This window comes from Equus caballus, chromosome 8, assembly GCF_041296265.1.
Source record: "Equus caballus isolate H_3958 breed thoroughbred chromosome 8, TB-T2T, whole genome shotgun sequence".
NCBI classification, from domain to species: domain Eukaryota; kingdom Metazoa; phylum Chordata; class Mammalia; order Perissodactyla; family Equidae; genus Equus; species Equus caballus.
Window position 1 is genome coordinate 56,860,083 of NC_091691.1, and position 26,149 is coordinate 56,886,231.

General features: G+C 38.6%; 1 protein-coding gene and 1 long non-coding RNA gene across 9 annotated transcripts in view; one reads left to right on the top strand and one right to left on the bottom strand.

The window, feature by feature from the left end:
- The window catches only part of LOC106780943 (uncharacterized), a 70,635-nt gene extending 59,354 nt beyond the window's left edge, over nt 1-11,281 (top strand). The window contains exon 9 of the long non-coding RNA XR_011441456.1: nt 8,489-11,281. This is a non-coding gene — a long non-coding RNA (uncharacterized lncRNA). The remainder of the gene's footprint in view (nt 1-8,488) is intronic.
- CHST9 (carbohydrate sulfotransferase 9) overlaps nt 1-26,149 on the bottom strand; it is a 250,381-nt gene that overhangs the window by 72,687 nt on the left and 151,545 nt on the right. The gene's annotated exons all lie outside the window — the stretch shown is intronic.

A 26,149-nucleotide genomic window follows, 5' to 3' on the forward strand; every position in this document is an offset into this window, starting at 1 on the left:
CAAGATGCCACTAAGACCATTTAGTGTATCTTCCTCCAGGAAGCCTTCTGTGTTCCCCGACCACCTCTGACCTGTCAAGCTTAGGTGTTCCTCCTCTGTACTTCTATATAACCCTCCACCATAGACTTACGAGGCTTTATTACAGTGACATATTTACTCCTCCTTTCTTCCAGACAAGACTATGAGCTCTTTTAAGGCAAGAGACAAGTCTTACTAATTTTTATAATCCCCACTGCCCAGAAGTCTAAGAGATTCTCAAAACATTCTTGCTGACCACAAATAGCTAATATTTAATCCAACTACATAATAAAATTGATCCACGAATAAAAATAATAATGGAAATGATTATTATGTACCAAACATAACGTGGAGGCCAGAGAGATATAGAATTAGTGGAATTTTTTACTCTGGAAATCTTGACAGAATTAACATTCAATACATGCTATAATATTCAGTTATTCAACGAGTCACATGCTGGAGTCAGAAGGTTTCGGAGCAATGAATTTTCCCTTCTACATAAACCTGCCATTACTCTGTTTTATACAGCAGATTCCCTTCCTCCAAATATTCCTAGGGTTTATACTGCTTCATGCAGATTCAATTACTAGTACTGTTGCCTAAGGCAAGCAGCCCTATCAGATACAAATCTGTTAAAAAAGAAAGTCCACACTTTTCCTGGGAAAAAAAGATTTTATAATTTATAACAGTTAATAATGAATATTTTACCAAAACCAGAAAATGAGCAAAGTGATATGTGATATGAAAGAGGTTATGGAATTCTTTCATAGCAACCCAATGGCCAAAAACAGAAGCCAGAATATTCTATGTCTAAATTCCAGTGCACAAAGGAAAAAATGAGGTGATTTTAAAGATTATAGGGACTACTTTTCACTTCTTTGGTCTTTCTTCAAAATGTTGAACTATAGTCATCTATATAAAAAGGATCCTTAAATATGTAAGGAGAATTCTGTGAGGTTGATGGAAATGGATTAGGGCTACAGAAGACTCCTATTTTTTCTCATTTTTGCACATACTCTCATAGCAGAGTTGGAATATTACATATCATTTTCTTCTAGTTTCCCAAATTAGAAGTGGATTGGGAAATTAGGATTGGTTGTGGACTGAATTTTACAAGTTCAATAAAGGCTTTTGGTTTTGAAAAAACCCATAAAATAAAGTATCAGTAAGAAGAAGCTAAATGTTCCTTTATACAGGGCCCAAAACACAAATATGTACAACCAGACCAAGTCCTTCACAGCCAAATGCTGACTTATAAACAAAATCTTGCTCATAACCCAGGCGGATATGAAGGCTATTCTTCATGGCGAGGTCCTCACCTTCATCCCATTCACAAAAAGTAGCCACTCATGTCTGGCATCAATCACCATGTGAATTCCTAACATACTTAGCTGCAGTAAGTATTTGCTAAGTGGCATGTTTAGAGGAGAGCAGTATCAATCATTCAAGTGTTACTAATTTCCATTGTAATGAGCACTTGAGAAAGAACAGTAAGTTCATTGTTCAGGAATACATGTGCAATCCTGCTGTTGATCACCAATAAACATGAACTCATTTTCAAACTCTCAGCGCTTGCCTCTGGCACATGGACTTGGAGGTATGATTTCTGTGGGTAATTATCCCACTTGGAGTGTATTCAGTGCTTTGTAGTTAACAAAGGCTTCTATTACATAACCTTTCAGATCCAAAGAAGCGGAGGCCTGACAATTTAATTATTACTATTAAATTTGAGGCTAACTCTAATAATTTCTGACAAGCCCCCTATCGTTGTCAGCAAATTCAGTGGGTTGAGTCAACTTATAAATATCTGTTGAATTCAGTCACTCTTTTCCTCCGTCCTCTCATAGCCCCGGTTCAAGTTCTCATCAATTCTGTCTTGATCAGTTTCAACATTTCTTTTAACCCGTCTTCCGCACTCCAGTCTCCATCCTCCCCTTCCCACTCCCCAATCAATCCTCCACGCAGCAGTCAGACTGACCTTTAGAAAAGCAAATCTATTATGTTATTTTCCCTCCTTAACATCAGTCAATGGCTTACAGCTGCCTTTAAGATAAAGCACAAACTCCTACACGGGGTAAACAAGACCCACAAGGCTCTTCATGGTCTGGCCTCTGCCCAGGGGCTAAATTCAGAGCCTCCCAACACTGAAAAGATTATGGTACCCTACTCCTTAGTTCCTTCACCCATTTGTAATTAAGAAAAAGGAAGAAACCACAAAACACAGAACACATATGCAGACTGTAGTTAAAATTTTTTCTTAAAACATTTCTGATTACAAAATTCTGGATAAGTTTATCAAAGCAAAACTTCTCTCACTTTTTTTCCCCTCTGCTTTACTAGTGCTCCTAAGAATTTGCATACTTGGCCAACTGGGTGATCTGGAACTGTAGTTGTCTCTCCAGCAAAAAACATTCAAGCAAACAAAAGAGTAGCAACAACAGAACTCCACATATGCCATTAGTAACTTGTTCATTCATTTACTTATAGTGAATTCATTGTGTGCTAGGCACCATACCAGCCCCTGTTGGGTACTGGGGATACACAGTGAATGGGATGTTGTCACTGGCCTCAAGGAGCTCACAATTTAGAAGGGTGGGAAAGAGGTTGAAGAGGCCTTGGAGACTCCAGTTTTTTCTTGAACACCTATTATGACAGGTATCTCAGTGTTCCTTGCCTTCGTGAAGTTGCCATTCACTGTGCGTTCTTCTATGATTCCTTTTTCACAAGAGAGTTCTACAAATATTTATTGATTTACTCAAAAATTATGTAATTCCTTTTCAATATGACAGTCGTTCAAGAATAAAATTGAACAGAATTCACTTACTCAAAAAATTATATTGAACACCTACTTTATGCCATACTCTGGGAATTCAAAGGCCCTTGCCTTAAGCTCCTCATGGTCTAGTGGCAGATGCAGATAAGCAGACAATTATAAAGTAGTACGACAAGAAGAGTGATGAGGGACTGGATCTAAATCTGTGTGTGTGTGCACATATGTAAGGAAGAAGAGCTGATCTCCAAGAAGGTATTAGCCAGGCTAGGAATCATGATGGGAAACCAGGCAGAGGCACTGTCAATAAGCACCCACCTGGAGGTATGAGCAAGCATGGTAGGTTAGAGGAAGCCTCTGTAGTAGGGATGGTGAGAGTGTAGGCCCTGGGCTAGTGTTTATCAAATTTAGTGGACCTGAAGAACCTGTTAAAACACAATTTTCCAGTTCCATCTTCAGAATTTCTCATTTAGTAGGTCTTGGGTGAGGCCCAATAATTTGTATTTCTAACTAGTTCCCAGATGATGCTGGTGTTATTGAACCATGCTTTGGAAACCACTATCATGTATATAAAAATCATATATGCCCTAGGAGTATAAATAACAAAGCTTTATAGTTATTCCAAAGTGGATGCCTCTTGCAATTTGGTAAATTATTACTGAGTCCTACTATATGCAACACACTATTCAAGGTCCTGTTGTTTTCTAGGGTCAACTCTTCTTCACCTTCACATTCCCAGTGGTTTCTAACCCCTTCACTATCTTGATTTTTACTAACAAAATGTAATTATACCTTTGGATGACACTGACTTACGATTACTTTAAGGAAGGCTTTGCAAAAGCCCTAAGCTGAAAACCCAGATTCACAAAATTTACTAGCCATGAATACTTGGGAAATTAATTTAACTCATCTAATTATAAGTTCTCATTTATGAAGTGAGGAAACACCTATCTTATAGGGATTTTGTGAGGATAAAATGAAGTATCAACTTGCACAGTGCCTGTAGCATAACCAATGATCAAAAAGCGCTGGCTCAGAAAGGATGGTCTTTTCAATTAATTATGCTATGGCAATTGGTTACTCCTATCTTGACCCCTGCTTCACACCACAAACAAAGATTACTTCCAGATGGGTTGTAGAATTAACTGAGAATGGTAAACAATAAAGCTTTTAGAACAAAACATTGGGTAATATCTTCATGAACTTGGAATAAGCAATACTTTCTTAAATAGGGTACAAAAGAACTAACCAAAAAAGAAAAAATTGGTAAACTTGGCTACATTAAAATTAAGAAACTCTGACTACTCAATGACAACATTAATATAATAAAAATAAAATCCACCAAGAAGGATAAGATACCTGCAATGTGTGTATCCGACAAAAGACTATATAAAAAACTCCTACAAATCAATAAGATAAAGTCAACCACTCAGAAAAATGGGGTAGAATTTGAAAAGACACTTCATAAAGGAGGATTCTCAAATGACCAAAACCATGAAAAGTTACTCAATGTCAATTGGTCATCAGGGAGATGAAAATTCTATGCCACACACACTCACCAGTACGGCGAAAATGAACAAGCAATGGCAAGCGTAGGTGAGGATATGGAATAATAGGACCTCTCAAGCACTAATGGAAGAGTGTAATGTGCACAATGACTTTGGAAAACTCTTTGGCACTCAACACCAAAGCCGAGCATTTGTCCATCCCACGAAATAGAAAAATCACAGAAATTCAAGAGAATTTAAACTTTAAGTGTTATTCTCTCGGGAAAAGTCAAAACTTTTAGGTCCAGAAATGAAGGCAGATAATGAATTGTGTTTGTATAATTTTATCAATGGGTGTCCCATAAAAAATGACAAAAGGATCCAAGAAATATTCTTCATCTCTGAATTTTTTATGCTATCACCATAGTGCTGAGATTCCTATCAAGCCACAAGTATTGCTATCAAGACACTGCAAAGGTAGTTTAATATTATCTTAGTAAAGATGAGGCAAAGACAAATGAGGAAGAAATATGATAAATGAATAACAGGAAAAAAACTAAAGAAAGATAACGATTAAATTCAATTTATCTGTTTCTTTGGAAAAATACAAACAATCTTAAAAATATAACGGTTAGAACTATATCTAGAGGTAACTAAAACAAAGTAAAATAGAACCTTTACTTTGTTCTATATAAGGCCAATGAGAAACTGGGACATGGAGAGTACACAGAGAGATTTTGGTTATAAAACAACGAATTGAACTAGTTTTCTAGGGCTGCCACAGCAAAATATTGCAGACTGGATGGCTTAAACAACAGGAATTCATTTCTCACAGTTCTAGGGGCTACAAGTCTGAGATCAAGGTGTTGGCAGGGTTGATTTCACTCTGAGGCATCTCTTTCTAGCTTGTGGACGGCCAGCTTCTCCCTTTGTCTTCACGTGGTCTTTCTTCTATGTCCGTGCATATCTAGTGTCTCTCTTTGCGTCCACATTTCCTCTTCTTAAAAGGACACCAGTCAGATTGGATTAAAGCCTCCCTTAACGACCTCATTTTAACTTAAATGCCTGTCTAAAGACCTTGTCTCTAAGTACAGGCCCTTTCTGAAGTACTGGATATTAGGACTTCAACATATGAATTTTTGGGGGGGAAACAATTCAGTCCATAACTCTAGCCTTTAGAAAAATATTTACATATTAATACATGCATTTTAAAAATAATATAAACAATCTGTTTAAAGTTTGCTTACTAAAAGCAAAACAACAACAAAAGGCTAGAAAGTGTTTTGCCTTTTTATTGCAATTCTTCTGAGTACTAAAGTATTCTAATTTCTAACAGCTATGATCAGCCAAATGCTTACTCTGTGTGTGTGTGTTTGTGAAAGAAAGAGAGAGAGAGACAGAAAGTTAAGAGAGATTTTCAGTATCTTTTCTCCAGTTCTTTTCCCCAATTCCTTTCAGTTTAGTTTCTGATACACAACCACATTAGGCAGCCTCTAAAATGGTTCTCAATGATCCCCGCCTCCTGGTATTCATGCACTTGTGTGATCCCTTCCCCTTGAGTATGAGCACGATTTATTGATTCCCTTCTAAGAAACAGTATTGGCAGAAGTGTTGGGATATCAGTTTCAACTTTACGTTATAAAAAGATTGTGGCTTGCATCTTGGGCTCTCTCTCTTGGATTGCTCACTTCTGGGGGAAGCCTGTTGCCATGTCACGAGGCAGTCCTGAGGAAAGATCCATGTGACAGAGCTTGGAAGCAGATCTTATGAGGCCTGCTCACATGAGTGAGCTAGGAAGTAGTAAGACTTAAGATGACTGTAGCCTTATGGGAAACTCCAAGCTAAAACTCTCTAGTTAAGCTGTGACTGGACTCCTGACCCACAGAAACTGTGAAATAATAAATGTTGTTTTCAGCGGCTAAGTGTTGGGGTAATTTGTTACACAGCAATAGATAACTAATACAAATTCAGCCTACAAATATCAGACAAAAATTCGCTTCTGAAGCTGGAGCTCAGAGATATGTGAAAATTTAGTAAGTGTTTAAAAAAATCTATTTCAGATAATTTTTATTAACAACTTTAAACTGAGATTAAAAATTTAGGATGAGTCCATGTCACAGTTTTTAACACAACAGGGAACCAGAAAAGAGAGTTTCTTTGCTCTATCTTCCCATTATTAAATGAAAATGGTTTACAGCATATCTTAATTGCTTTTAATTTTAGTTCTATAAGTATCTAATTTAGGTTGGGTTTTCCTTTATTTCAGTTGAAATTTCAGATTCCCTTTTAAGAGAGAACTAAAAAATCCAAGAATTATCAAAGACCTTGTTGTTAATAGTTTTAGTAATAAGAAATTATATAGTCAATATGCAATGCCCATCTGGGGATAGAGCCAGATTATCTATCCACTGCTTACGCATTTTGCCAGCAAAGACTGGATCTGACTCACCCTCTGCGTCCCATCATGCTTTGTGCAGCACTGCATCCTGTGGTACTCTGTCCATGCAGAAGTCTGTGGGCAGGCCTGGGGGACAGCTCTGGGAAAGAGTTCATCATGCACAGTCCCACACTTTCATACTTTGTACATACACTCTTATTACTTATACTCTGTAATCATGACTCTTAGCCAGCATCATAGCTTTATATTGGAGGGCTCTAGACACAGGAAGTGAGGGAGAAAAAAGGTCTGTTCTTCACCAATGCTTTTACAATGATTCGTTAAGAGTTATGGTAGCAATCACTCTACATAGGACAAAACCAAACTCCATTGGCCAGAGAGGCTGAAAGGGAGGAGGAAGGATTGCTGCCCAAAATGATACTAGAGCCTGGCAGCTTAATAATTTCCTAGTCAGACTCAAGAATATCAACTCAAGTTCAAGGATGGCCTTGGATTTCTGTCCAATGGTCTCTTGTTCTTTTACAGTGTGTATGTGAGTATGTAGTATGTGAGTGTGTAGTGTGTGAGTGCATGCCTGTGTGCATACGTGTGTAAAATATGATGTCAGATATTATATCTATGTGTACATATGAGTATATAAACTATGCCTAATCTCTTAATTTGACCTAATGCTATTTATCAGAGAAAAACAGTAGAAAATTAGTTAATTTGGGCCATATTTTTCTGTTGTCAACAATAATTGTTTGTATCGTTAAGCAAATGTCCCATAACTGTCAGAAGAATATATAGTACTTTTTATAAGAATTATATATATCTTGGCATCATGTGTCATTGCGTGGGTCTTGACCTCTGACCACCTGAGTTCCAGTTTTGCTCAACTGCTTGTTAGCTAAGTGGGCAACTTGTATAATCTGTGGGCTTCATTTTTTGTCTTTAAAAGGGGACAGCAGCAGACTTTATTGATGAGTTGTAGCATGCTTAGGACTCCCCCTGACCTCAGGCCATTGCCCAATAAATGTCATCAATCATGCAGAAGGGTGGAAGAAATTTCCCTGAAATAAGCAGTTCTCTACAATACCACTACAAACAAAATCCCAAGTAGGGAAAGTGCTATAACTAGTAGTAGTCTTTAGCTATAAAACCAAAATGTTTCAATATTATTTATTACGAGGCACAAGAGTTATTATGAAATCCATTTTTCTAAACCATCTGGGAGGGGATGGTTGCTCATTATGACATAATCTCATTTAAACTGATCCTATGGCATGGAATCAGAGGAGGGACCAGTGTATAAGAGAGAATCTCTCTACACAATGGAAGGTTTCCAGCTAAGCTGCATGTAAAGGCATCATCCCATTGATCTGCATCACTAGAGTGGCTATGATTCCATGGAAAAGAGTCCCTGCAAATCGAGTTGGGAACTTTTGACAAGGAAGAGGTTGAGATGGCTGCTGTCCTGTAGCCTACTAGCCATTCTAGTACTCTAGCCATACAATGCCATCTCCAACTGCTAATTACTTTCCCTTTATATTAGCATATTATCACTTTACTATGTTCCTGCACTGTCTTCTAGGCCTGGGAAACAAGGCCCAACCATCATTTTTCCAGCCTACTACAAATGTGTGCCTCAGGCCTCTGGTCAGGGCCTAGAAAGATCCAGTATACATATTTTCTGCCATTAATTTTTCCCACAAAGCACACAGTCCTACACTATGGAATACAACCTTGGATTATGAAATTATGTAAATGTGTTTTTATTTTAAGTTCCCATTCGACATGGCTGGTTCTTTAACTTTTTAATTCTGTTGTCATCAGGAGCAGCAGTATCAGCAGCAGCAGCAGCAGTCCTGGCTGGTTGTGGCTTAGGGCACAACCCCACGTCAGATCTGAAGAACAGCCTCTCTCCTTTCACAGAGCAGCACCAGGCTGGGCTGCGGGAAGACTCCAGAGTGTACCTCGCCTCCTCCCCACTGTGCCCTCGTGGCACCCTGCGCACAGCTTTATTGCGGCACTCGTACCCTTGGGTCTCACTTACTGGTTTGCACATCTGTCTTCCCTTCTGAGAGAGTAAATCTCCTGTCTCTGCAACCTCAGGACCTGGCACTGGGTCACACACAAAACAGATATTAAAAAAATATTGGACAAATAATGAATGGACAAGGAAAATAAAAAACAGAAAAGATGAAAATAAGAAAACGAGAGTTTAAAGAAATCCAGAGAGACTACTATGTCTTAGTCTTCTTTTTCATACATATCAAATCGGAAAGAATTTCCTATAAATGCTGGAAATCATTGAATATCATGTGGGAATGTATGGGAAGGACCTTTTAGGCCATGCCCATCCCCTAAGGGGACAGTCAGCTGCACCATTTTTGGCATCAATGGGTTTTTCTCTATAGCTGTAGGATCTAGCCGTTCCCCTGCCCCCAGCTCCCCCATAAGTCATTCTGGCTATCATTCCATTTGAAAGAATTGGAGCTACTTTTCACTTGGGAGAACATAATAAAAATCAGTTCTTCACTAGTAAATTAGGATGGACAACCCTTCTCTGGGGAAGAAAAGCAATAACTGATCATGATAATGAGATTGTGCAACAAGCTTTGAAAATGCTTATACTACATTTATATAGAACAGGATTTGCTTACACTTCAGATGTCGCCCTCGATATATGGTTCAGAGTCACAGAGCAGGTAATAGATATAACAATTTATTGAAACCATGTCATTACTTCTTTTAGAAATAAAAATACTATTTGCGTGTTCAGTTCATATTAAACTATAGTATCCAAAATATTCCACTTTGGATTTCAAAATCAGTTCTGGCAGGATTTAGCCCATAACACAATAATTCATTTTCGAAAGCAAATACCACCACTGATGCAGTGTGTTCTCAAAAATTGTGTTCCAAGCACGATATTAGATTTTTAGTCCATATCATTGAAAATGACTTTACTGGTCTCATAAAATGCATTTCCAAAAGTAATTAAATGTTTTATAAGATCAAACTCAATATTTAATTTTAAATTTAAACAGAATACAAATTTTAAGAGTGTTACAAATTTTAAGAGTGTATATAAAGAAAACATGGAAGTTAGAAAAAGTAAAAGGATTCATTATAGTATATCATTTTCTATATCTTGAGAAAGTTGTATTTTTCTCTCTCACTTTCTACATCATAACCAAAGGGATAAAAATGATCTACCTTTCAGTTTTTACAAGTATTACAATTTTACAAGTATTATAATTTATAAAATATAACAGAGTTAATAGTAGCAAAGTTTTTGTTATGTAAATATTTAGGGAAGTCTATTGACAAATTAAAACAAAAATTCAAAATACATAATTAATTTAGTTGGATACTAAGTGCATTTGATTCAGTAAAATACTTTTCCTCTCTAGTTCAATGGGACAAGATTGAACAGAGCACTAACTATATTTCACAAGAATCTAATCGCTTGAGACAAATTCACTGAATGCCTGCTCTGTGCCAGACACCGGGGCGGGTACCGTGAATAAATTTGAAAACTCACCAGTGGTCCAGTGGAAGCAAGTCCACAGTTAAATACAGTAGAGTGACACAGAAAACATACACATATCAAACTTAACAATGTGTCACTGCCAAAATAACAATAATATCACAAATCACTATGAAGTTAGATTTTATACATGTACTCCATTATATTCTATATATTGCTATATTCTATACATTTATACATACACGTTATTGAGCAATTTTTGCTGTTTTATATAAAATTTGGTATCAACACTTAATATTGCCCATTTCAAACACCAGGATTGCTTTGATTAATTGTGTACAACATTTCTTTTCATTGCCTATTCCCACATCCTTTGCACAGTTGTATTAGGGCGTTCATTTTTAACTCTTATTGATGTGTAAAAGCTCTTTATACTAAGATTATTAACCTCCTTTCTCTCAAGTGTGTTGTAAATTCTATTTTCCCTAGTTTATCATTTGCCTTTTTATATGACTAAGGCATTGCATGGTTTAGAAAAGATTTTAATTTTTAGATAATCAAGTCTTTTGATTGTTTTTGGTTGTTGTTTGTGAGTGCGTGTGTGTGTTTATCTCTTAGATTCATAAGAGCAGTGGCATGGGTGGGAGAAATAGTCTAAGAAAAGAATGGCTGAGGTTTTCTAAGAATCCATGGATCTTCTCAGAAGGGGATAATAAATAGTCTGACTGATGCATGACTGGACATTAATCTTGATAGAATAAGAGGAGGAAGTGAGAGAATTCCATTCCCTTGGGAGAGGCTCCACCCTCGGTACCCTGGCTTCACACTGGTGGAGAGGGATGCAGAGACACTGCATCCAGCCCAAGAATGTTATTTGGGTGTAGCATTAGCAGGAAAGATATAAGGAAATTTGTTTTGCAAACAATTTTTTCTTGCTTTCCTATGGGCGCTTTCACTTTTAGAATGTTAAGACAAGCTGAGATTTGGATATGGAACGAGTTGGGAGGGGAAAGGAAGTTCCATGGCTTGACTGGGTTGGAGGCCATTTGGCCTGCCTCTGACTTTGGCTTGCAGAGCCTTTATGGGGTTTGGCATAAAAACAATATAAAAATAAAAAGTGTACCTTTGCTTGATTCTGTCTGCTGTGCACACCTTCCTCGGCGACCTCAACATGCATGGTAGGAGGGTGGCAGGGGCAGGAGCAGCTTGGACAGGACAGAACTGGATTATTCAGGATGCCGTTTCAGACACGACCTACTTATGATGGAAGTTTGTACTGGGTAAAACATCAACACAAGGGGTGGGTGGCATTCTCTTCTACCAAGGTGGGGAATGGCATGGAATCAGAAACACTCATGGAGCAGGTAATCCTGGAACAGGTAATCCTAGTATCACTCTTGAAAGACGAGAAGATGTTTGCCAGGCACACAGGGGAAAGGTCATTCTAAGCAGGAGGAAAAGCGTGAGCAAAGGGGTGGAATTGTGAGACAGTAATCCAGTCTCTGGACTCAAGGCCAAGCATACATAGACCCTTTGTGCCAATTACAAAATGCTGCTCCCGTGGAAAGACACATTTTTAAAAATGTTCCCCCTTGAGGCTGGTGAAGTAAAGAAAAGGCACATGATTTGAGTGGATGAATTAGGAAAAGGTGCCCTTTCCTTTTAGCTAATTCAGCCCTGGGCCAGGGCCCACAGCTTATGAAACAACGTAGCTGAGCTTTCAGTTCCTGTTCACCCTGAAGTGCACAAACTGCAGAACCCTGCCTGGGGGCCTGCATCAATCTTAATTTTTAAAAAACCGGTCCCTCACTTGGAAGCCTGCAACAGCCGTGCTACTTCCTTTATTCCATGCCCGTATCCTTGCAATCCACCTTCTCTAGACTGCTGGATGATGATCTAAGTGCAAATACGATTGTACTGTTTCCTCGCGTCTGCTTTGACTATAGTAGTGGCTCTTAGACCCATCAATTAGACCTGTCTTATAACAAATGTTTGTGGCCAGCTGTTTGTAATTCCCTTTCCTGTACTCATACCCCCTTGTAATATGACTTTGCAGCTCCTCCCAAAAGATGGAGTTTCTTTTCCCATCCTTTGAATCTGGGAGTCTCTGTGACTTGTTTTGGTAAATGGAATACCAGAGAAGTCTGGCGTGACAGTTTTGAGTCTAGGTTTGCATGATTGAGTCCCCTGCCTCTGCCACGTGACCAAGTCTAGGCTATCCTGCTGGAGGGTGAGAGACAAGGAGTAGAACCGAGGCAGCCTGGTTGTCCCAGCTGAGGTCCTAGAGATGCGAGAAGGTCTGGTCCACCTTAGCAGAGCCGACTAACTGACCCCTGCACATGTCTGCAGAATCATGAGGAAGCCTCAATTACCAACCGACAGAACTGTGAGTTAAATAAACGGTCGCTGTTTGAAGCTATGAAGTTTTGGGAGTGGTTTATTATGCAGCAATAGCTAACCGATTCAGCCATCTTGAAACAAAATGCATAGATGTTAAAACTTACATGCACACGTGATTTTAAAAAGTCAATTAAATGTTCTAATTATAATAAAGGAGGACTAAAGGGTAAATATTTATAATACAACAATACGAACTTCAATATGGAAGTTCCTAGGTAAGACCACAAAAGGCATTAACAAAGTAGAAGAAGCCTGAACTTACTCCTAGAACGCTGACTGTGCCAGCAACCATCCCAGATCGATACAGACTGTGTACTCGTGTTCCAAATGCCCAAAGCAGCATCTGGGGACATAATTTTTCAAAGAAATAATTCTTGGTCAATTCGTGAACAAAATAACAGAGGGTTTTTCCTTGGTTTACAGGGAAATTACTTTCTGGAAAATTTAGTGTATCTAGCTTCCCTAATAGCAACAATTTCTTTGCGTTTATATCTCAAATAGAGTGAAGGTCTAGGACCACCGAATTATAAACATGATTTGCAAGAATGTCCACTAGGATTTTAGAAAGCCATGTGCCACTGAGGTCGGTTCTTTGGTGGGCAGAACTGACCTGTGCGTTGAAGGATGTCCAACAGTGTTGGCTCCCAGCCACTAAAGGCCAGTGACCGTCAATTTTTGTGATAACGAAAAACTGTCCTCACAAATTTCCAAAAATTCTTCCTAGGAGGGCATCTGGCCCCTGATAAAATCACTGCTCTGTTCAATAAAGTGTTATCCTGCTGTTGTCGCATATATTATCGCACGTTACAGTGTCTTGCATTAGGATAGTCTGCTTATAGGCTCCTGCTACAAAAACTGAGCTTTTTGCACTCATGCACCATCTTTGTATTCCTAGAAGCCAGGAAGTGGATGCGATATAGAAATGCAATGTACTACAGTGTGTAAGAAAAGCAAACGTTTTATCTACCTAGCAGAGGCATTAAGGAATTACACAATATTAATGACTGTGTAAATAAATTTATCAAATGTGAGGTTAGGTCATTGGAGTAGTGCCAGGTGGAAGGAGAAGTCACATGGCAAAAATGTAGACAAATAAAAATCTTCTACTCAGGCAAAAAACTAAAACTAAAATTAATTCATTTATTATAATTCAACTATGTGGATGGACTAACTGGAAGGACATCTTATGATTTGATTCAGCTTTAAATAAGTAGAAAAATTAGCGTAGCCTAAAAATAATTTTGAAATAATAATTTTGTGAAAACTGGCATCTGAAGTAACATTAGTTGTTTGTGTGAATAAAAAGTTTCTTTAAAGGTTGAGGGCAAAATTGGGCGCTAAGAGTGGCTTATTGAAATCAAAGCGCTAAGTACTCTACATAACAATTATACTAATCATTTTCCTACCAGAAAAACTGATGTTATGTAGACTTTCCCATGACCACATGGTGAGTCAGGGGAACAAGGAAGCAAATTCAGGATTCGCAGTCCCAGATCATCATTTCATTATTCAAGACCCAGATCTACCACTCATGGGAGGTTAGCCCAAAGCTCACAAACTAGGTCGGTGGGTGAAGTATTTCAATTTACAGGATGAAATGATGGGCATGGACCTCATAAATTGTGCTTGCAATTATTTTCTTAATTATAACTGCAGGGTAATTTCCGCAGACAGGGTGCATAATATAGGAAGATTTTTTTTCCCTTTGCATTAAGGAATAGGGCAACTGAAGGTCTCCCATCTTTGCTCTAAGATGTTGTTGAGATATCTGATATCCCTAAATACAGCGCTTGATGATTTTATGTAGTTTACAGCCTCTTCACATGATAACCAAAAGAAACGGTGGATTTGGAAAAAAAAAATCAAATTAAACTGGTTGTTTGGTGTCATGTGGACAAAAACAAGCTTTTTTTGGCCACACCTTTCACTTTTCAATCTGTGGTTTTACTCTTGTATACACGCCATGAAACAGGTTTTTCTGCTTGTTTGTGTCCTGCAGGAGACTATAATGTAAGAATGTGTTTTTTAGCTCCTATTTTTCTCCCCATTTACTTGATCAGAGTGAGAAACTATTCTCTTCTGGCTTCAGATAACATGTTGTCTATTACCATCAGGTTTAAGTAAAACAGATCCTGGAAACATACTTTATTGATTTCTTAAGGAAATAGGGATGCAAGTGTCTGAAAAGAAGAAAAAAAATACAACCCTACAAGATAGGAATAAAAACCAAAGGAGAACTCAATCTCACAGCTAATGAAACCAATGAACAACAATAAAGCGGAAGAACAAAGCTAGGCATAATGGGATGAAAAATGAAATGAAAGAGGCCTGTAAAAATGAAGACCAAATAACTGTGAGCAACAGAGAGGGGAGCACGAATGTTCTCATGGAAAGATGAAAGGAAGGTCCAAGGACAGTGAGAAAGAGACCAGGAGGAAGCAATGAAAGGGACCGAGCAAGCCGAAGGTTTTTGTTCCCACTGTTCTTTCTTTTTTATTATTATTTTTTTCCTTAACATCACAGTCTACTTCCAGTGGTGAAAGACAGAAGGAGAGAGAAGATAGGACTTCCGACTTCAAAACGGTGCTCCCTTTAAATGCTCTTTCTCTAACCAACTTGGCATCTAAAAATAGTCCATCAGAAGATGTCCTGAATTCTTATGTCCATAATCAGATATTTTTTCCTCCCCTGAAAAGACATATGTCAGTGATTGTTCTATTTCAGAAAGTACTTTTGGCAACGCTGATTTTATATCCCTAAGTGCCCCCTAGTGACAAGGTCCAATTTCAAAATCTCTTTCACAGTAATTTTGTTCCAAACGTTTCCTTTTCCTGGTACAAATGTGGCCGTCTCAGGGACAAAGTGTCCACCTTATTACCAATTATTACCAACTTCTTTTGATTAGGCAGAGGGGAAAGTTTCCTGAGTAGGTCTTGGACACCATCACAGTGAGTTACTGCTATTCTTTGTAAATTAATTTATAACTGGAAAAACCAATAGTCTCCCATTACAAGAACAGATTTCTCTCAGTTATACAATTACAAAATAAACTATTTGGGAGTGTAGTCACTCACATGCTCCTCCTCTTCTGTGAAGTTTTATTAAGAGTTGGATTCCTGACAATTTCTTTTCATTCATTTTGTGAAACAATAAAACAGCAGCACAGCCATGAAGAATGACATGCCGCTCTACAACTCTTTTCCAGTTGTGATTTCTCCTGATTACTTCTAATACCCCTATAAACTTAGCAGGCAGCTAAGAGGAAAAATATTGCAATCATCAAAATTTAGGCTGAAATATTGATTTAGCAACTTTTTGTGGGATATGGGGCATGCTATGTAATTTCTTCAAGCATCATTTTTATATCTGTAAAACGGGAATAATAAAAAAAGACTGTTGTGGGGGATTAAATAAGATATTACATGTTAAGCTCTTAGCATCATATCTGCATATATTTAGGGCTTAACACGTGATAGTTATTATGATGTGCAGCCCAATAATTGATATAGGCCAACTCTGTGTCTTTCTTCTCTCTTAAAAAAACTGGGTAGAAAAAAAATCTCAATACTCTGAAGCAGTCACAATGACCTTTAGATAGACTGGGGACCTTGTTTACTTCTGATCAATGCTATTTTTAGATTCTGTTTAGAATCTAAGTGCTCAAGAGCTTAACTAGAACATCCAACAAATCCAGTCCTGTTGTACCGTATCTAACAAATTGTCTGAATAAAAAAGGCAAATGGGAGATATTAAAAGTTTTCCTTGTATATCCCTTTATACATTTACAGATTCTTGAACATATCATCCTCATTTTATCAATGAGGAAACTAAGGAACAGACGGGTTACATCAATTGGTCTCAATGGGGGAAGGGACAGCCTTCCAGGGGAGGTATCAAATCTCCTGGACGGAGTAATTTTCCTAGATTTTCCCACACTCCTTCATGGCCATGAGATGCTTAAGAATAGAATAGTTCTGCCTTTGCAGCTCCCAAGCCACTATTATTGACAAAAGTGTATTAAATTCCTTAGCCACTTCTGGGATGGGAACAAGGTTAGGGACCAGTGGGTGAGTAACTGATCTTAAATTAGAACCCAAGTCAATCATACTTACTTTTATTTATATTTCTACAGCCACATAGAAGGAATTGCTTCTAATTCTTGTATTCAGAATTTTTAGCTTCAAATATTTCTGGTTTTCCTCACTTCCACTCCCAATACCGCCCTAGTCCTATTTCCAGCACCTATTTACAGACCTAGTTAAAAGGAAAACTGATTAGCATGAAGTTAAAAGGATCAGTATGCAATTGGAATATTCTCTCTGATGTAATCAGAATAATAGACTTTAGCCAGTGCCCCGAAGGGAAAGAGGTTAGCTGCTCTAGGCTTTATTAAATTTTCCTATTTATTTATTTGGCAAGGATCAAATGCTCATTGACGAATCTATTTTCAGAGATCTCAAAAATTTATACCCCAGGCATGGGGAGGGCATGTTATATTCATAGAAGTCAACCAATTTCAATGAATTTGGGGCAAGTAAGTACTTTCATTGTTCTGAAATCCTCTAGCAATGCATAGATGATGAACTGAGTTTAAAATAGTATTCCCTGCCATATAATTTTTTATTGTACTTCTGTTTGGCCTACTTTATCATTTAATTTTCATTCACTTCCTATCAAGTATGGTTGAGATATTCAGAGATCTGTAGTTCTTTATCCTCCTAGCATCCTAGTGTGTCACTATATAGCTGTAATAACAGCTTCTGAAAACTATATCCCATTTCAGTTGCAGATCTGTTATTCTGTACCAAAATCTGTCACCCCCACAACCCCTTTTCCACATTCAACTGATTTATGTGATTACTTCTCAGTCTTCCTGGGATTGCTGCAATTTTAGAAGTTACTTCTGTTCAACCTGTCAAGTAAAAAGGTGCATAGAATGGTCTAATCTCACTGATCTGGTTAACAAGTCAGGCCAGCAACACCAAGTTGTCCGAGTAGCTTCAGTGCAGGTAAATAGGACACTGGTCAATGAGCAAGCCCTCTGAGTCAGTGAACTTATGACAATATCAAGCGTAGTGTGAAAGTTGGCAAGAGGGCACAGTCTGATTTCAATACTCAAGTCCCCACTGTGTGTGTGTGTGTGTGTGCATTGCCATTTATTCCACAAGGCTGACCTCAACTCTTAAAATTCCAAGTCCGACATGCACATTCCCCATGTTGGTATCAAAGTCTCTTTACTGGAGAAACGAATTTTAGTCTCTTGCACCCAAACGTGAATTGTTGGCAATATGTTACCTCTGTGCTTAATTATTCCCTTCAATTATGTCACGAATAGCTGCCTCCTGTTAAAGAGTACTTTGGGCATCAGTGACTGTGGGTCCTTCTCAACAAAGAAGGCAAGGCCTCCTTCATCTAAGTCTCACCCTGCTTTTGAGAGATCATAGAACCTTGGAAGATTCAAATTACTATTTTTGGACATGCCTCAAGAGTTGACTATTCCTTTGATTGTATCATACATTTATATCATACTTGATTTGCCCAAAATGTGGTGCTAATTTAAAAAACTATTTATATAAATTTTTTATTTATTAAATATACAATGACTGCTGTATAGTTGGAATTCTATAAATTATGGCCAGATGAATGAATGAATGAATGAATGATTCTTTGGCTATATGCTACTAATTGTGTCTATATATTATTGTTTGGTTCATTTGATCAAAACACAGTATTCCAGAGGCCACAGTTTAGGTGTGTTTCCAGGTAGGCCAGTTTGTTTTGTTTTGTTCTATGATGATTGGCTGTACTTCTGACCATGCTGCCTTATACATATATTCTATTAAATACAGAAGGGGTAATACAAAAGGGTGCGGACTTATGAAAAAAACCATTGTTATTGCAAAATCTAAATCAAGATAACACATCTATACATCTATTTATTTTGGGACTTACTAATCCCATAAAGCCCGGAGAATCAGAAGTAGAAATATCAAAATTCACCTGTGGGTAGAGGCATCTAGGTTACTGAGATGTGCTTTCAGCTACCTACAACTAAAAGCGTGTTTAAAATAGAACTTTAAAAAGTAGAAGATGAATGAGGTTAAAATTCACATTTATAATATTGAACATAAACTTCTCAATCTGTACCATATCTGTCAAAAGGAAAACATGGACCAAGAGACCCACGAAGGGCACCCACTCTAGAGAGGCAGCCTGATGACGCGTCAGTTATGAGACCTGGGACTAACTCATGTAAGCCACTGAGGATCTAAACAAACGGAAGTAAAGCCCTTTGATATTTATTGTGAGAATAATGCAATGTATTAGTGGTTTTAAATTCCACCTGTATTATTTATTATTCTCTTAAAAAAAGCAGAGAACAGCCTCAGAAGGAATGGGTTAAGACCAAGACCAAAACAGAATCAAAGCTGTTTCTACCTTTCATTCAGATGTTTCCCTACAAGACGGGAAACCTACCTAAGGTAAACTTGGAGTGGCTGGAATGAAGATCTTAAAAGAGAGAAAGAAAAAGGAGAAGCTTCATCATTTATTCATTCATTTAATCAACAAAAATTTTTGAGACCTACTATGTATTAGGAAATTGGCTGGCTGACGGAGGTTCAAGGAGGCTACAGTCTGGCTGGGAAGGTATGTCAAACAAAATTACCCAATAATTATATAAGTACATTTGTGGTAACTGACATAATGGAGTAGAGGGTGTTAGCAAACAGCAGGGAGAACAAATGTAGTCAAGAGGAGCTGGGAAGATTAGAGAACTTCCTGGAGGAAGTGATATTTAATCTGAACCCCAAGGCAAAGAGTGGAGGTGGGGAGGGATGGGTGGAATGAGGCGGGGAGAGAATTTCTGACATAAAGAACAACACATGGCTGCGAAGGAGACTCTGTGATCAATGTGCTGAGAGAAGCTCAGTACAACAGCAGGGTGAATGGGTCAGACAGAACGATAGGAAGTAGGGAGAGAGGTCAACAGGGAAAGAGCAGATCACATAAGATCATGTGAAGGAGCTCGCCTTTTACTCTAAGGACAGTGGGAAGCCTCTGAAACATTTCAAGATATGGAGTGATACACTCAGATCTGCATTTGGTAAAATTCATTCTGCCTGTGATATGGACAATGAAATAGAGCAGAGTCAGAGTGGACATGGGGAGAGCCGTTAGGAGGCTGTTTCCATAGCCAGTGAGAGATGGTGGCGGGTGGAGAAGCACAGGGATAGAGACAGCTTGATAGATATTTTGGAAGTAAAATGGATAGGACTTGATAATTGAATATGTGAGCTAAAGAAAAGGGAAAGTGTCAAGTCTCATGTTTCCAGCAGGAACAATTAGGTGACATTTACTGAGATGAGGTATGTTGGAGGAGGGGCAGGTTTGAGGGGGATACAATAGTGGTACACCAACAGGCACTTAGTTATACGCCTCTGATGTTGTGAAGATAGCAAGGAGAGAAGAGAGGCTGGTTTATAGGAACGGGTTTATAGGAATCACTAGGGAAGAGTGGAGATTAAAAAGCAAAGTGGACTTATGGCCAAATTAAAAGGAATCGAATATGTAAAATTTAGATGGAAGAAAATAGCTCTTCAAAAGGATGGAGAAGGAACACTCAGAGAGGGAGGAGGAAAACCCGTTTTTCAAAGAAAGAGTAATAAGATGAAGACAGGTCAAGGCAGATGGACTGTGAAGTATCCTTTCAATTTAACAACTCAGACAGAGATGATTAGCAAGAGCAAGCCAGTAGAGTGGTTGGGGCAGAAGCCACATTGGTGTGGACAGGAAGTAAATGGGTGGGGGGTGAGGAAGGATGTGGATAACTCTTTTGAGATGGGGAAAAGGCTGTAGTTGGAAGAAGATACAGGATTCAGGGAGGATTTTTTTTTTTTTAAGAAGGAAATAGAGCATTTGTGAATACTTACAGAAAGCAACCATAGAGAGGAAGAGGTTTAAGATCCAGAATAAAAAGTGAGTAAACCATTCAGGGAGGTCCATGAGAGGACAGAATAGAAGGGACACAGAGCACAGGTGGAACTCAGCATTGATGGCAGGTGGGTCCACTTCCTCAGCTGTAAGAGGGGGAGGAAGGAATGGGAACAAAAGCAAATGGGCTTGCAGATTTGGTGTAGGTATGTGAGAGAGTTCTCAGCAGGTGGCTTCTGTTAACTTCTCTGAAACACAAAGCAAGGTCCTCCACTGAGGAGGAGCCGTGTGGAAGATGAGGTTTGGAGGATGAAATTTCAAACCAGAGGAAGTAGGAAATGGTTATTTCAGAGAATGACCTAACTGGAGAATAATTTTGGAATGGTCAACTGGTCCTTTTATGTAGCTGCAACAACAATTAGTCAGAAATTGGAGTATATCAGATAGAAATCCTGAGAGCATTACACCCCCCTCTTAAATATGCTATATTAAAACCACAGTAAATGTAGTTCTTTGCATAATTTGTAATTTTCCGTTACTTAATAAACTTTTCTGTTAGAAATAGTGTGTTTTGAGCAGAAGTTTTTTAAATGGAAAACATTTGATGCAAACAATGAAAATTAATTGTAAATAAAATTGTGAAACAAGTTCTTTGCTGGCCAGGAGGCATGCCTTCATTCAACCACCCGCAACGAGTTCTGCTGTATCTATTTTTTCCCTCCCTTCCTTCCATGCTTTCTTATTCCTTTAGCATCCAGCACGCTGCTGTGCTCACAGGAAGTATTCATAATATCAGTATTTCTAATTGTATCTTTTGTGCCACCATGAAGAGTTGATCTACAGTGGCCCTTCAAACCTGAGACATAGGGTTGTGGTAGGCTCTTGGTTTTCTTGTTTTGCTTTTTCCTTTCCTTTGTCAAAAATACTGAAAATCCAAATTGGAAACCAAGGAAGTCACTTGCAAGCGCTCTCTCCCTCTCTTCCTGTGCTCCTCTCTCTCACACATACAGAAACATACCTCTATATTTTAGGCAGGTTTTTGCTATAAACATCAAGGACTTGAAGAAAGGAGGCCCTGCTGCGTTGTACTTAACATTTTGTTGCAATTTGTGTATATGTGTAACTCTGACTCAGTCAGAGAATCTCAAAACTTTAATGTAGAAAAGGATCTGAGAAACCAATTAATCTCCCCACCAGCCTGGACTGCACTCCATTTTATGGACGAGAAACTGACAACAGTTTCACGTGTGGCCTGAGGAGCCCATTCCATGACTTGGTGGCCTCAGTCTTCAGTGAACAGAGTACAGAGCTAACTCCTAGGAGGGGGCAAGGAGTTGGCACGTTCATATTTTTCTTTGCCCACAGATACTAGCATGGTGTTCTGTGTGCACTACTGCTTAACGAATGCTGGGTAATTTGAATTTGTTGTTCAGGATCTTTTAGTAACAAAATGAGCACAGATATTTGGATCCATGGAGGTTGCCAAGTCATTATCAGACTAAGATCTAGGTTTTAGTATAATTTCCCTTTCTTCAGTTTAGAATTAAAACATTACAGAAAAATGGGTGAAATACTGCCAGCGAGTATAGTAATAAATTTCTGACATGTGGCATGCAATCTGTGAGGGCATTCCTTCGCTCGGCCCTGTACTTTGGCGAGTAATGGAGTAGAAAATTAAATTAAATAAGCTTTTATTATGCTATGGCTCTGCCGAAAAGGGTAGCATCAAATACTTTTAAAAACATATCTTCTGAAACGCAACTTCTGAAGTTCTTTCATATTATTGAATTCTGCAAAAGCATTCTCTCGTCTCCTTTAGGTTTTCCTCTTCTTTTCTTTTTGCCTTTGGTAGAATGAAATCCATGGTAACTTACTTTGGGTTGCATCAGAAACACACACTTCGAATCATAAGCCTCAGAGGTGAAACCTGAAAGCACAGTCTCCAAACCAAACCAGCAAAAGTAACAAAGTAATACTTTTATTGTTTTCATTTATATCACCCTTTAACCTCAGCTTTCTGCGCAGGCTTATATGTCTTAGACATTGTAGATATTTCCATGGCTGCTATGTTCCTTACTTAAATATAATTATACAATACTCGGTAATCAATTTCATTTATAAATGTCTGGAGATAGGTAATTTTTCCTTTTCATATGGAGTAAATTTATCTATGATAACAAAATAATACTTGACAGCTGTAAGCAGGACCTAGTATCCTTGGCTTTTAGCCCAGGGATTTAAGTGATGTCACCTCTCATGGTCTATAATGCTTTTCTCACTTCAACTGTCCTCTTTCAGACCATTAGTGTACTAGTGAGATATGGAGAAAGAAGTCCCTCTCTCCTTGTGCACTTGACTAATGTAAGTTATTGACCAAGGATGAATGTTACATGAGTTGACGTAATTGTAAGAGTCCTTCAAGACAGACATTCTCTTATCATCACCTGGAGTGATCCTATGTTCCACAGACATAGAGACAGGGCAGGTGGAAAGAGAAGAGTGTGAGGTTTGGGGTCCCACAGTCTTAGGTTTGTATCACAACTCCACACCTACTACCTGTGGGGCTGAGGACAAGAAACATAATTCTTCTGAATCTCGGGTTTCTCATCCACAATGCATCCATTCCCTGAAATAACACTGTTCTTAACCTGGTGCACAAGCAGCACTTTTAGAAACATCTTTTATACATGTATCTTTAAACACTTCTCTACATGCATTATAGAATGGTCAACACATCCATAAAATAAAACGAAACAGCCTTCCTCCCCAAAATCCCCCCACAACTCTTAATACATGGGCATTTTATAGAGGAACTGAGGCTCGGAGGGGTCAGACAACTTGACTAAGGTCCTACAATGGGCCAGGGCATGAGCCAGGTTCTATCAGATTCCAGAGTCCAAAGGCTTGTAATGCCCAAGGGAAGGAAAGGGAGCCAGAATCAAGCACAAAGCCACAGGGGGAAGGTTGATGGCGGGAAAAAATAAAATAGACCCAACGTTGCCCATCTTTCACTCTTATGTACTTTGAAGCGAGAAGCAGGTGGTTATGAAGCATGTGATGTGGGAAGGGCAGGGTATGACAGAGCAGAAGTTCACGGAACAGTCTCTTGTCTTGTCCAGGAAGGCAGGAGGCTGAACAATTGTGGGACAATTAAATTCCAAATTGATCAGCATTTAATAACTAAGGTAGCATGAGTGCAGATAAATGAAAGATCAGCGTGGACTGAAATAATCAGGAAAACTGCGTGGAAACCTACCACCAAAGTGATAGGACTTTTGTCTTATGTCAGAGACCACACAGGGCAGACAGTGCTTTATTGGTATAGCACAGATATGCTTAAAAGGTTCATAGTGTCAAGAATGTGGAGACATGAGAAGTCTGGTGTGAGTGGAAGGGAGGGGCTGGAATGCAGACAGAACTGGAAAGCCTGATTATGATAACTTTGAGAGCCACTATCAGGCAGAGAGAGAACATGACAAGGGCAGATCTGGGTAACACTCACCTAGGAGGCTCAAGCCAAGAATAGTGGAGTGGAGGTGCTAGAACTAGGAAATTCAACCAGAGGATGAGCGTAGCCACCCAGGGGAGGGGGTGAGAGCTAGAGCCCAGTAGTGGGGTGGAAACAGACAAGGGAGGGCCTTTAAACAGAAAGACAAAGACGTAAACTAGGGGTACAATTTAACTTGCATGGCTGAAATCACTGTCTATTGTTTCTATTTCTCTTATTTAAACATTTCAAAACTGTCAGTCTTAGGGCGACAAAGAGGCTTGTCAGTGAGTGACCCAGAAGGTCTCTCTGGGTTGTCAGGTAATGAGCTGGATTCATGGCTTCTGGTCCCCATGCCCCCTCCTCAGGAGAGGCAGCTTGTGGACCCAAATTCCCACAAGGCTGGCAGGTGTTAGCAGCTGGCATTTCCAGATAATTCGCTGCACACTGGCTCCTAAGTTTAGATTGCTTGCCTTCTGCTGGCAAGGCCACTCTTGCCTTTGCCCTTTAGAAGGGCAAAGTTGTCAAAGGAGGTGTGCTCCCCCTCCCTTGATGCACAGACCCACGTGTATGTGGCTGTGCCTTGGCCCAAGCCTTTCTACAGGTTGCTGGGGGAAGGGGACGCATGCATCTTCCCCGACTCTGAGGCCACTGGTAGGCACCCAACCCCTCAAACCAACAAATACATAAATAAATTCATACTTGTTAATTATACTTTATGTACACTTTACAGAGCTCTTTGACATGGAAACAACAAACAAACAAAACAAAAACAGAAGCCTGGAGCTCAGAGAGGTAAAGTGGGATTCCTCAAATCACACAGACAGGATATAATAATGGACTTAGAACTCTAGTCCAGGACGTATATTTTCCAAGTTCAGAATCCAAAGTAAAACAAAAAGATGCAATGATAAATAAATTTTACCTTCAACCATTTTGGACCTGGAGCTAAAAACTGTAGCTAATGGCTATCCATCAAAGAATTGCAGACTTTGAAACTGGATATTAAATTAGATTACATGCCCATCGAACTTTTCAGTGTGCAAGATGCTAGGCAACCCCTGTAGTATGTACGTTACCTCTGTAATACACCTCCATCAAGCCAGAAACTGGAGTCCTGGCTTCTAGATCTAATTCTTTCACTTAGTGTATGAGCTGGGGTAGGGCCACTTAAACTCTGTCATTTATGAAATAAAGGACTGTATGGTTCAAGCAGTAAGGGCTTTCATGACACATGCAACGTATCCAATAGCAACAAGTAAAGTGATGTTCATAATTTCTCATTCCATGAATTGGTACAGAGTACAACACTTGCCAAGTCTGTGCAATAGCTAATTTTCAGAGCACGTTACATATGCTGAATCCACTGTTCATTTCAAAACTCTTTAACACACATTAGTACATTCACAAATTATTAAGTTGTTTGGTCTTCTAATACTGAATGAACAGTTGTTAATTTAAATATACTTTTATAATTTGACTACTTGTTTGGCACGAAAAAATTAGCAAAAATAATCAAACAAGAAAACCATAGCTTGAGCTTTAAGCCCTAGACATAAGACATGAAATTTAAATACACTTAGAAGCATCTGAGCATATCTCACTCTTCTAACAACCATTGAAGAGTTAACTTAAGAAAGGACTTCCTGGTTTAAAAAAATAAGCAAAGAGCCTTACTCAAAGTATTGTGCAATCAACGTCATTATTCAGAATTTTCCTAGTTGCTCCACTCTATTGCATATATTAGAAGCAAGTGTTGTTTGGTGTTTATTATACATGCTTTATTATGATCACTGAAGACTAAAAATTTTATTTGAAAGTTTCAATTACCTAGATGATTTTTTTATTCCTTGAAAATTAATCTCCTGTCATACTGCCTTTTAAATAATAGTCATGTAGTCAACGTTAGTTATTTGAATTTAACAAATTGGTTGTCAACTCTTGCTTTTATGTAAAAATAGGTTGGGGGCACCCTTGGTAATATCAAACCCTTGGAAAAGTTGATGAAACAAAAATGTTAAGTTCAATTGTGTTCATAAAATTAAAAAGCTATGAATGTGGTAAGTAGTATCATAAATAAAATATGTGAGTGCAGCAAATATTAAATAATAAGATTCAAGGACTGCACTACCACGCCATCATTCACAAGCCTGAAGAACATGTGCACTTCATTAAAGTCAAT